At 31.4% G+C, this 13542-nt stretch overlaps 1 long non-coding RNA gene and 1 pseudogene across 1 annotated transcript; both read left to right on the top strand.

Moving 5' to 3' along the window:
• Positions 1-8549, top strand: part of LOC142632161 (cytochrome P450 CYP736A12-like) — a 29009-nt pseudogene extending 20460 nt beyond the window's left edge.
• Positions 1667-5353, top strand: LOC142632162 (uncharacterized). Its single transcript, XR_012843744.1, has 3 exons — positions 1667-1965; positions 2755-2808; positions 4947-5353. It is a non-coding gene; the product is annotated as an uncharacterized LOC142632162 (long non-coding RNA).
• Positions 8550-13542: the final 4993 nt, after the last annotated feature.

The following is a 13542-nucleotide window of genomic DNA, read 5'->3' as shown; positions in this document are numbered from 1 at the left end:
ATGTTGTTTAGGTCATATCATCATCAATGCAGCTGATAAAATTATTAGTCATTTAATGCGGAGGTGTTAGATGAAACTTTATATGAGACTTCCCAAAAATATCTTATTTCTCCCCTGAGACGCTCCTCTCACTTCTTTTACTTCCAGAAGACATTCTGTATCTTCCCATCTTCTCCTTGGGCAACCTCACTCCTCAGGTTATAAATGTTTCTATTAGAGGAATGACTAAAGGCTACAGTTGTGCTATCCTTCCTTGGTCCTTGGGCACCTACACAATTATAATTTAGTTATTAATTTTTAGTATAGATTTACAAGGGTAACCAAATTTATTGGGAAAGAATAAATTAGCCAAGTAACTCTTGAACAAACTTAAACTTGTTCGACAAAAAAAAAAAAAAATTAAGCATGAACATGTAAATCTAGGTTGGTGATTAGCTAATCTGTCTAATGTCAGAAATAAAATTAAATGAATCGATCTCAAAAGCTTGCTCTTATGAGTACAATTAAGGAAATTTTATTTAAAATTTTCATATATTTATGTTTTATATATAATTGATGTGAAAATTTAGATTATAAATTAAATTTGAAGTGAATCCATATTTTCTTTTAAAGTTTAAGTTATTGAGTAATTCTATTGTCAGGTCAAAACAGAAAATAGTACTCTTGATAAATTAAATTCTATTGTTCTACATTTTAAAAGTTCTTTTTTTTTTTTTTGATAGGATTTAAAAGTTCATTTTATTTTAATTATATTATAAATAGGAAAAATTTTGATGGATTATATTTAAATTTACAACTATATATATATAATACTCGAATTGAAAAATTACTGAATTAAAAAATGATATTTATTTCCAAATGCATTTATCAATCGATTAAGTAATGGTAATGTGACTTTACAATTGATTGACCATTTATTGTCCACAGGGATTGGACCGGCGCCTGAAGAATGTTACTGAGGCTCTCGACAAAGTCTTTGACGCAATTATCCAAGAACATGAACAAGTTGACATTGGGCAACAAGGTCATCATAGGGACTTTGTGGACACATTACTTTCCTTGATGAACCAACCCATGAATCCTCATGACAAGCAAATTTACACAATTGATCGAGAGAGTATAAAGGCTATCATGTTGGACATGTTTGCGGGCGCATCAGACACTTCAAGTGCTGCAATTGAGTGGAGCCTCTCTGAGCTCTTAAGGCATCCACGAGTAATGAAACATCTGCAAGAAGAGCTAAGTAGTGTTGTTGGAATGAATAGAATGGTGGAGGAAACAGATTTGGAAAAGTTACCATACTTGGATATGGTGATAAGAGCAAGTTTTAGACGACATCCTATTGCGGAATTTCTAATCCCACATCAATCCATGAAGGACATTGAGATTAATGGATATTACATACCTAAGAGAACAGTAATTTTAATAAATTCTTGGGCTATTGGACGAGATCCTAATGTGTGGTCCAATAATGCGGAAGAATTTTACCCTGAAAGATTTATAAATAATAATATCTATATTTATATTTTTTATATATATAATAGCAAAAGCTGAAAAAAAATTAGTTCATACCATCAAAAAGGTACTGACATATAAGATAACTACCTATCTAACATTTATAGACGTTTAACTTTAAAAAGCGATACAGTATATTGTTTTACAAGCTAAACACCGTTTGACAGTGTTTTTTTGTATATTAAAAAAAACCGGTTAAAATAAAAGAAAGGAAAAGAAAAGCGTAGCAATCAAAAAAACCCTAGCGATCTAAAAAAAATACTCTCAGACGCACACCTACTGAAACTCTCAGGCGGTGGCTTTATTCGCTCAAACGCACGCATACAGAAAGCCATCAACACGGTTACCATCAGATTGAGAGATACAGAGATAGAGAGAGACAGTCCATAAGGCGCACAGGAGTAGAGATTGAGGAAGAGAAAACTAAGTGCCATTAACACGTTACCATCAGTAAAGTTCTTTTCTTCCTTTCTTTCTTTCTTAGATTTGGGTATGTGATTGGTTGGATTGAATTTATTTAGGTATATGGATTACTTTAGGTTTTGATTTTTTTTTTTTTTTTTTTTGGGTTTTCACTGTAAAGAAGGGGATTTTTTTTTAGATTACAGAAATCGTACTTCAGTTTCTAAATAAGTATAGGATTGAATGTTGTATTGATATTTATTTTAGGTTTTTTTGCCGTATACCCATAATCAGAATAGTTTTTGTTTTTGTTTTTTCCTTTTCTTTTTCAAATCTGGGGATCGAATATGATTTAGGTTTGAATTTTTTGTTGTATTGCTTTAGATTTAGTTATTTAAGTTAAAAAAAAATATACCAGTTAAAATGCTATGCACACAGAGATAGAAATAAAGAGAGAGAGAGAGGCCATGAGGCTTGAGAGGCTGAGACACGGAGAAGAAACAGAGAAAGAGGCAAAACGGTAAAGATCGAAAAGTTTCAAAATGCTCTAACACGTTTAGATTTTAACTGTGAAAAGTCATACCTTCCAACAAGACCACTCTGCCTATTAACAATGCCTCCGACGGGATTAGTATTGATTCTCTGACTTTTTCCCCACAAATTAGATCTGTTATATGTTTCTAACTTTTACAATTACAGTTGGGTTTGGTTCCAGAAATTAGGGTTAAGGAATTTGAATTTCTGATATGTGACTATTTTATTAGATATTTTTAGTAATGGGTTTTTTTTTAAATTCGTCTCTTTTGGATGTAAAACATTCAATTTCTTTCTCTGCAGAGATGAAGTGGAATCTTTCTTCAATCTGGAGTCTCTAATTTCATCAAAGCAAAGGTACCAAAATTTTTTCCTAATATTCTCCTAACTTTACCTCTCTTACATGTTCTGTTATTTGTAAGGGGGATTGAAATTGTGGGATTTTGAAATCTGAAAATATTTTGTTATTTTGTTTATACATTGTAGATTTTAGACGATATTAAAAAAAAAAAAACTTATAAGTCATGATTTTGTTATTTTTGATGTTGGGTTTTTCTAGGTTTTGCATGTTTTAAACTCTTAAATATGAAAGAATGATGTTCTTTGTACAAAATTGATTACTTTGTATGTTATGGTAGAGCATAATTTTCTCAAAGATTTACTTATCAAAAAAAGATAATTTTCTCAGAGATAGTATGATTTATGTTTGGATATTTGGTTGGATTTCGGCATTTGGGTTAGATTTGGTTTTGATTCAGGTATTTGGGTTAGAAAATTAGAATTTGTTTAGTAAGTATTTGTTTTTGTTTTGGATATTAGTAATTGAATTGGTTTTGGGGCTGTTCTGTAATTAAGTTTACAATCTGCATAGTGAGGGGACGAAAGAATTCAAAGCGTGGCCAATGTTGCCAATCATATCTTCTTTGCTGGATACTGCTTCTCTGTCTACAATAATTTGTCACTAAACATGTATTTATACTTTTATGTCTTTCTTATAAGAGTTAATCTGTACTTTTTCCTCTTTATTTATAGGACATCTATTGGATGTTTTTTTTTATAATTTTTTTAAAATATAGTTGCTTAAGTGTATATTGCCATGATCAACACAAAGATTAATTAATCTTTCCAATGACTCTTGGAAGTAGCGAATCCAACACTTAATATTTGTGTTTCTCCTCAAGAAATCTAAACATGTGAGCATTCTCAAGGATTGATTCATTTATCTACAACTTTGCCCAATTTTGAAACTCACAGATATATGACAAAAATAAGGATAAAGTAGAGTGTTTGGTGATAGATGATTTTATATAGTTCTTGAATTTTTTTTTTTTTAAGTTCCATTGACACTTACAATAGGATGAAAAATGAAATAGTTGGGTATATTTCTAGGCAATTATCTATAGGAAAGCAAATTTGATTAATTCTTTCCAATCTAGTGGTGTCATCTTAATATCTTTTGGTTAATTTTTTATTTATAGTTTGTGAAATTTCAATTGCTAAAGATCTATATGGTAGTAGTATGTTTGGTTTATTTCTTTAGCACGAACCTGCAATTCTTTCATATGACTTCTAATTTTACTTCCATGGCTACAGCCTTTCCCTGGAATTAAGGCTGTGATGACACGTAAGGAAAATTGCCCACTTAAAAACCTGCCACGCTTACAATTTGAAAGTTACAAAATACAGCATGTTGCACCGTTTGAGGCTTTAAGCTTTAACTGTTTATTGTGCAACCTACACAGTTTAAAACAGAAAACACAGATTAAAAGAGAAAGAGGGAGAGAGTTTGATAAACATTGAGAGAGAGAGAGAGAGAGAGAGAGAGAGAGAGAATGAGTCTATTAGGCACAGAGAGTGGAGAGAGAAAAAAAAAAACTGAGAAATCTGCCCCCAACTGCATCAAGCAACAGGCCAGGCCTCTGCCATCGTCAAACCCATTACCTCCACCAGTATAGTCTCTGTTTTTTGGTTTTTAACTTTTATTTTTATTTTTTAATTTGGGGTCAAATCTGATTTAGGTCGGGGTATTTTGACTGGATTGGATTGCATTAAGTTTTTTGGCTTAGATTTGGTTTTGAATAAGGAAGTTGGGTTAAGATTGGTTTTTAATATCCGTTATTTGTGTTGGATTTGGTTTTCCTTTTGGATAATTGGGTTCAATTTGTTTTGAGTATATCTCTGCACTTTAAAGCTTTCATTTTATTTGTTCTGTTTTAAATTTTTTGTTGAAACATTTTTTCCCTTTATAATTTCGTTTCCCATGTTTCTCTTCTAGCATTGTTATCAAGTTTTTTGAGTATATACTTCTGTGTATTAGATTTTTTCCACATATAGTTCACATATCACAGTGATTGCATCAATTTTATTTTTAAATTGTATATCGTTGGTATACACACATTGTAATGTAGAATGAGGTTGGCCATATTTGATCAATATGGCTAAGATTGCAGACTTTGCATCTGAATTGGATTTTCATTCCTATTTATTGATAACAGATGAAATCAAATACATATAAGACAGCCCTAAAATCCAAATACAGAGGAAACAAGAAGCTAAATATAGTACAGAAGTACAGACCAATAGGTACGCGCAGAGAAATTCAGAGCAACAAGTATGCAGATTGTAGAAAATGCAGACCAACAGGTGCAGAGAAATACAGACCGTGACAAATATTTTTAGATGTCAAATATTTGAGCTTCAAGTCCCAATATTTATTTATTTCAAATATTTGTTTAGTGATGTGCTCCACCTGTTTTTTAAAAGAATAGAATCAATAAAAATTTCAGAAATTGTTGTTTCCTTTGAGATACGAGTTTAACAATATGAACAATTTGAAGAACCCTTTACTCTTTCGCTATGGAATTTTCGTTTTAAATTTTAACGCATTATCCTTTCTTATTTATCCATTCATATGCATTTAGTTTCTTGCTCTTTTCCATGTTTGATGCATCTTAATTTGTTATAATATTTTGCTATCTTGGAGGGTTAGTCATGTTGTTCAAGTGTTTTCCACTAGAGTCACTAAGTACATTCTCATGTTTGTAAGATTTCAATTTAATTTTTCAAAGTACAAAATTTTAAAAATCTTTCGCTGGGTGAATTTCTAAATGCTGCTCAATGACACTTTGTGTTTGTAAGGGCATTCAAAAATTAAACAAAGAGGTACTTAAGAAGATTTTTGAAAGCGTGAGGAGGATAGGAAAAAAAAATCAAGTAATTTTAAATGTAGATAATTCATGTTGACAGAATTAGAAATTTTTTTTGTACTCATTGCACCTTACAACTTTCTCAAACTTACATGATGCAGGTCTTTGAATTATTATAATTTATGCATTTATTATATTTGAATTTGGTGATTATTTCTCTGCAAATTAATTCTAATATAGATATCTTTTTGATCAATTAGTTTTAGGATATGAACGTTTTTTTAGGTAAAATAGGTTATCCAGATTTAATATTGATCATCTTTGCTTTCTAATTTATAAATACTGAATTATCAGTTTGAATTGGTACTAAATTCTTTCTAAGTGTGTCGGATAATTTTGACCGACAATGTGATTTTATGTAGTACTTAGAGAACTTGAATACTTTCACACTAATTATCGCCAAAGTACCGGCTAATGATTTCATAGTACTTTGGAAAGCTGTGGTATTATGCAACAACCTGATTTAGCTATTCAAGGGTCATTTTTTCTTATTTTACAGTTTTCTTTTCATATTGAATTGTAAATTTAATTGGTATGAAATTTGACATGCGTGTTAAAAACATAAAAAATATGCAATCCAACAGTTCAATTTTCAAAATATGTAAATATGTTAATTTTTTTAGTGGGAGTTGTAGACTTGGTTATAAGCGAGTTTGTAGTCAAACTTTGTGCTTCTTACTATATTTATTTTAAAATTTTATGAATATTATGTGATTTTTCTCTTTAGTTAAATATGGATGATAGAAAAGGTTCTTGCAAACGTGAAGATGATTTTACACTTTGGTTTATGGTGGCCGATTGTTTCAACAATTACATGTTGATGCACACACATGTATTAAAAAAAATTGACTTATGTGGGTGTGTAACCATTAACCAATGTATATTGAAGACTGAATTATATAATAGATTGAAGCATGTGATTATCAAAGGCAATTGCAAATATTCTAAACTAATTATTGTTACTAATTTTTTTTGCTTTATAATTTACATGTATAAATATAACTAGGCTAAAATATTACTTTTACTTTTGTGTGTATAAATATAACCTAGCTATCTTAGAATTTTTATCATATCATGTTTATTTTTACTTTTTTTTCTTATTTATTGGATTTTCCTTGGTCAAGATTGAACTTGCATTATGTAAGCTTTTCTAGGTTTGGGAATATTTTTTACATTGGCTGATGATATTTAATTTATGTTTAGCCGATGAAGAAATTATGAGATTAAATGCAATGTTCAAAGGCATGGTTGTTAACAACTTTGGACCTACAAGATTTAGAGATGAAGCAGGAAATCATTAAGCAAGGAATAAAGTATTTGAAAGATTTTAATAAGTAGAACTTCTTTTTTATTTTAGTAAGTGCATTTCTTTATTTCTATTAATTATATGTATTGTTGTATTATGAGCAAGTCCAAGGACGAGGCTTTAGGCCTTATTCTTTTGGAGTAACCTTTGAATTTTATAATTAATTGTTTTGTTTTGATGCTAAGTAAAAAAGCGAAGTTACCATGTCAGCTTTTCTGCTTATATAAATTGATAGTTTTGTTTGATTGAACTTGGATCTTTTGAAGGCTTTTTTTTTTTTTTCTTTTTTTGACAATTTTCTTTTCTAGGATGTGTTATAATTCAAACTTAATGTATATTTCCCTCTATCTTTGTTTTTACTTTTCACTCTTTCAGTGCTGTGTATGTGCTATATTCAATTTTCTTTACTAAATTTGCTGTGAAAAAAATTATTTGACTTAATTTCGATTCAATTTATTTTCCATTTTTATAATTATTCAATCTTTTCTATGAAGTGTCATAGTTTTTGGGTTTTATCCCCATTAATTTAAATGTAAGGGTTTGCTGTGACTTGAGCCACATTGTCTAAGGAAGTTAAAACACTTTAGTGAGAGTTATGTTTTGTTTATGTGTCCGTGTGTATGTTTTAATCTTTGGTTGATTTATTAATTATTTTTCTTGATGTGCTATATCATAATAGGTTGTTGGTGGTTGCATTTTCATCATGATCAGAAGGTGAAGATAGAAATTACCCTAATACCTGCTGTGTCTTCATCATTATCACAAGATATAGATAGACTTTTTTTTTTTCTTCCCAAACCTCATCTTGCTTGACAAACCTTATATTTATATGTTTGTACCATATATATTTATCTTACATTTGGAATTGATTCTTTAATTCATTATAACATTTGTATATGTCTATTGATTTTTGATGTATATAAGTTTTATGTTAGGTTGTTCTATACAGCTTTTTTAGAATTGTTATAAAATATTATTGCTGTAAATAAAGTTTAACAGTTTAACGTTGGTTTATTTTAACAATCAGTTAAATTATACATGCCCCATAAGAATTTTAATATATTTCATTGTCTTCTAATAAGTAAAATGACCCCGCACATTGCGCAGGTTAAATGCTAGTAGATATTAAGGGACGTGACTTCCAGCTTCTCCTATTTGGGTCTGGTCGAAGAGGGTGTCCTGGAATGCTATTAGGCATTACAAATGTCAAATATATTGTAGCTCAATTAGTGCATTTCTTTCACTGGGAGCTACCTAATGGCACGTTGCCTAATGACCTAGACACGGAGGAGAAGGATGGGTTAACAATGCCAAGAGCCAATACCTTGCTCGCCATACCAACTTATCGCCTACTTGATTAAACTTATAAACGAACTACTATCTTATTTTGTTAATTTCTCCTATTTGGTGTGTTTTAATGGGGTTTTATTCTTTGTTTTTCTAGAAAGAGCTGAGGATGATTTATTCGAAGATTTGAAGGTGGTGCCACATGATATTAAGTCACTTCGGCTATTAATTGGCTTTTTTATATTTCAATATCAATTAAATAATATTTATTTCAATAAGGGAGTATTATTAATTGGTCTCTTTATATTTCATTATCCGTTAAATAATATTTATTTCTTGTTCTATATTATAATTTTTTTTTTAATCCAGTATTCTTACATTTTAATATGACTGATTGTGATTGGATTGAATTTCTATTAATTCTTTTTTTCTTTTGAAAATGTGAAAGCTATTACCAAAAACTACAAAACAATGTTGTAATGAATGTGATTTATGACACTTGAACAAAATAATAAATGTGAATTTAAATTACTTGTATATTGTGATTGGTGACATTTCAATTTATATGACCTATATAGTAAATTTTGTAATATTCTTAATATTTATTACTCAAAAACAAATCCAAAAGATTTGCCTCTAAAGTCTAAACGATTTTCTTATCAACCATGTCCCTTAATTTGTACCCAAATTCTTCATGTGTGTTACGGAAAAAATGAATTGACTCCTTGCAAATTAATTAATGAATTAATTAGATCAAATTACATGCAATGACGTGGCAGCATAAACAAATCACCAATTATACTAAATGCAACGGAAATTAAGGTCACCACTCTCAAAAATCCATTATTATCAATCACAAGCGGTCACAAGTATAAAGAATCTTACCAACCTTATGGCCTATCCCAAAATACCAACCTAAAATTAAACCTTTACCCCAATACCTAATTGGACTTGTATTGTAGTAGCAATCTTTCCGTTCAATGCACGAATCTCAGTACGTGACTAACCAACAATACACAGATCCTAGTACGTGACTAACTCCAGCAACTTGAAGAAGATATTGGCTGCAAAGTTCTTCAGTTCATCAACAATAAAGATCAGGAAGCTCTTTGGTTACAAAATCCTTGATGTAAAGACGCAGCAGCTTCTACAGAGAAATGAACTAGGTCACTATCTGCTTGTATTCTCTTGGCATCACCTAGTGACGGCCTTTAAAATAAACCTTATATATGTCTAGGGTTATGAGAAAAGAAATCCTATACAAATATTTCAACATGGGCCGAAAATTAGATCTGAAAATTCTGATTTCGTAAGTCTTGACAGAAACAGCTTGTGTCGAGCTTCTGTCAAGTTTCAATATTAAATCTCGATAGAAAGGATTTTGTCGAGATACCTGTCGAGTTTTAATGAACAGCTTTTTTTCACTTGTTTCTTGGTCAAATCTTTATGGCTTTAGCACTTGACTTGAACAACATGTTTCTTGAATTCTTTGTTAGAATTAGTTCCCCTAAATCCTATTGTATGATGCTATGTATGACATTATGTATGACTTAATGTTGTATTAATAAAGTTGTTTTATTATAATCTAAAATAATGGTAACATGAATATTGAATATTATCATATAGTCCATGAGATGCATAGTATGTGATTTATGTGAAAAGTCACAGAAGATACAAATCACAAGTTCTTTATAAACTCAGAATTGTAGTTCGTAGTTAGTGATGAAATTGGACATTTCATCTGCGAAAACTATAACATACCAACTAAGATGATTTGTCTTGATCATGGAAGTAGAGACTTCTAGTTGGTATGTTAATATGTTTTAAGAGTTAAGACATATTGAACTGAACCGCTGTGAGATTTATTATTCTCCTAATGACTGTCAATTGAATAATAAATCTCATAACTTATATTTACATGAACTCTTAATCCTGAGAGAATAATAGACCTGATCATGAAGTGTAGGTTGCTTTGATATATCAAGAGTGAGATCTAAAATTATGGTCAAAACCTCAGTATGTTAGGCAAACACATTTAGTGTTGATGGAACATATATTCTCAAGATAGAATTCATAGTCTCTTAACAGAGATACAAAATATTCCCTAGAGATACAAAATATTCCCTTGAGATACAAAATATTCCCTTGAGATAAGTTTAATGGGTTTGTTATTCAGAATGCTAAGCCTAACTAATTTAGTAAATAGTTACTGAGTTATATATTTATGAAATTGGATCTCATAAATATATGATGAATAACTTAAAGGATTAAATCGTATATTCAAGGATTAAGATGTAGTAATTTACAAAGTGGCAGTCTACATTTATGACTTTGTATTACTACGAATATTTTATTAAGGGGTAGTGTTTATAATAAAGTCTTGGGATATAATTTTATAAAAAATGTCTAAAGTGCAACTATATTTATATAGTGGTATTAAATATAGTTAATGGTAACTTTGAACTTGTCAAGAGTTGACAGAAAAGCCCAAGGCCTATTGGAGCTAGTGTCTTATTGGTCCCTTTTGGTCTCACTCCAAGCCATATACTAAAGTCCAATAAGAAATGCCCTAAAGGCTAGCCCAATTAGATAATCAATTATAAGGAGATAAACATACAAAATTTTAAGATGAAAAACATGAAATGGTGTGTATGTGAGTGTTAGACACTCTCTCATTCTCTCTTGAACAAATTCATATAACTGATTGAGAGAGCACACTTCTTGAGCATTAGTGGAATTGGAGTGAAAATTAAAAGTGTTCCCTAGTACTTTTAATCTTTGTTTTGAAATTCATCACACCAAGGTACATTCTCTTGTTCTTATATTCTGAAATTTACATGGTACAAGTTATCAATTGCGAATGAAGTAGATCTATTAATTTTCTGCTGCGTATGTTTTGTATGCGATACAAACATGTAATTTTCCATCAGTCTTAAACCCATCCCAAATCTACCCAATTAAAAGTAAAGTGCATTTTGTCAAAGGATTAGCCAATTACATAAAAATGTCCCTAACAATGTGCATGACCTAGGAAGATGTACTATTTTGATTTTCTATCAAACTTAGACATCTAATTTTTTGGAATATGAACAGAGGCTCTACAATAAAACACTCTCAAGTGCTCAAAACAAACATCTTTCCCTAACCCAACTCTTTAAGGAATATTACCATCCTAAGGAACTAGCAACGAGATTGATCAAATCAACAACGGTCCTCAATATCTCACCACAAAAAGATTTAGGCAATGGTACATGAGAGATTGTACATCTAATTATGAGTTTGGGCTCAACTATCTTACGTTAACCATGGTTTTGATTGGTGATTTTCTTGATTGGAGTACATGATTATTATTTCTGGTGCATGTTCATCATAAGACCAAGAGACAATTTGGTGTGTAGAGTGCATAGGATCGACAAGTGGAAAGGTGGCAGTGTTTGATACAACCCACAAACACAACATGAGATAAGCAAGTCAATAAAAAATAGAAATATATATATATTGCTCTCAAAACAAGTTGACCTACTTAAACACGGATTATAAATAGTTCAAATTCATGTTCATTTTCCTTAGGGCTGTCCATGGGTCGGTCTGGGTTAGGTTTGTCCCCAACCCGAAACCAACCCGATGGAATTGGGTTTTGGAAAATCTCACCAGCCGCCAACCGCCGGAGTAAACGGGTCGGGCATATCAGACTTCAATAGGTGGCGGGAAGGTTGATCGGCGTCGTAGATCAAAGAAAACTCGAGAAAACAGTGAAAAAAACCCAGATCCAGTGAAAATCTCACCGGAATCTATGAGATTTCGCCATATCCGGCGGTAATCTCAGCGAATTTGATGAGATTTTGCTAGATCCAGTCAAAATCTCACCAAATCTACGTGAAATATCACTTGAATCTGGGTTTTTTGGCCGAGATCTGGGTTTTTTTTGCCGGATTCTAGAATTTTTCTCACCGAAATCTGGGTTTCTAGCCGGAATCTGGGTTTTTCTCTAGTCGGTTTAGGTTTTTTGGGTTTTGGGGGGATAGAAACCAAAACCGACCCACCGGAGTTGGTTTCTGGTGGAGAAGACCAACTGCCGAAATAGTCGAGTTAGCCGATTTCAAATCGGTCACCGGTCGGGTCCTCTGGATGGGTCGGGTCTCAGATGGGTCTGGACAGGCCTAATTTTCCTAACCAATAGTCATTACAAATTAATCCTATTAATTATTCATGTCATTACTTGCTTAACAATCATAAATATATTTATCCAATATAATTTTTAAATGACAAATTAAGTAATTAATAAAATACCAATGTGCAAATTTGTTAGGTTCTAAAGATTTAGAATTAAATATTTAGAATCATTATTGTATTGTGTTGGCAAACCGAAATCAAAACATGTCTAGTCTAGGTGTTTAGGCAATGCTTAAATAAGGGTGTTTCAAGTTTTGAAGTCCATCTGTTTGCAGAAAAGAAAAGTAAAGTTCTACCTTTCTCGACCGATCAAAAATTAGGCTCAACCAATCGAAAATCATAGGTCTAGTTTTTTCTACAAAATTTTATACAGGTCCAAGCCCACGAAAACATTTAGGGTTTCACTTAAACTTCTCTACATATAAAAGAAAAACCCTAGCCACGTTTTGGGGTGCTGAAGAAGACTTGAGTGTTACTCTTTGTGAGATTTGAGAGGTTTTGTACCTTCTAACTACACAAGAATCTACTAGAGCAAAAACTACAATCAAAGATAGGTAGAACTAGTTGCTGCATCAAGATCAACAAGTGAAGGTGATTAGAAACCTTTGAGTAGGATCTCAAAATCACAAGCAAGGCGGCTTGTGTTGCTATAAATCCAAGAAGAGAAGAAGTTTGTAGATTCAGAGCTTGCACGTGGTCGTGTTAGTAAGTTACTACTAGAGGTAGCATTAGATTTAGGGTTAAATCTTTTATAAAAACTTCAATTCTCTTATAGTGGATTTGGTTTATGAAAAGTTTTAGACCCCTTAAACACAGTTATTTAACCTAGTTATTTAGCCAAGTGATTACTTACATAAATTAAACAAATCTAGGTTAACACAATCAAATCACACCGTGTACATATGCGAAAATATAAAGAACACAACGATATGATAACCCAAGAAAACCTAACCGGTAAAAAACCTGGGGAGGATTTAACCTAGCTATCCTTAAGGTAAAAAGCAAATCCACTATAGAGAATTGAAGTTTACAATAAGACTTAGACCACTAACATCCTATTGCTACCACATGTAAAACTTACTGACACGACCAAGTGCAAGCTCCGAATCCACGGACTTC

This window comes from Castanea sativa, chromosome 4 (assembly GCF_040712315.1).
Source record: "Castanea sativa cultivar Marrone di Chiusa Pesio chromosome 4, ASM4071231v1".
NCBI lineage: Eukaryota > Viridiplantae > Streptophyta > Magnoliopsida > Fagales > Fagaceae > Castanea > Castanea sativa.
This window is presented reverse-complemented; position numbering and strand designations above follow the sequence as displayed.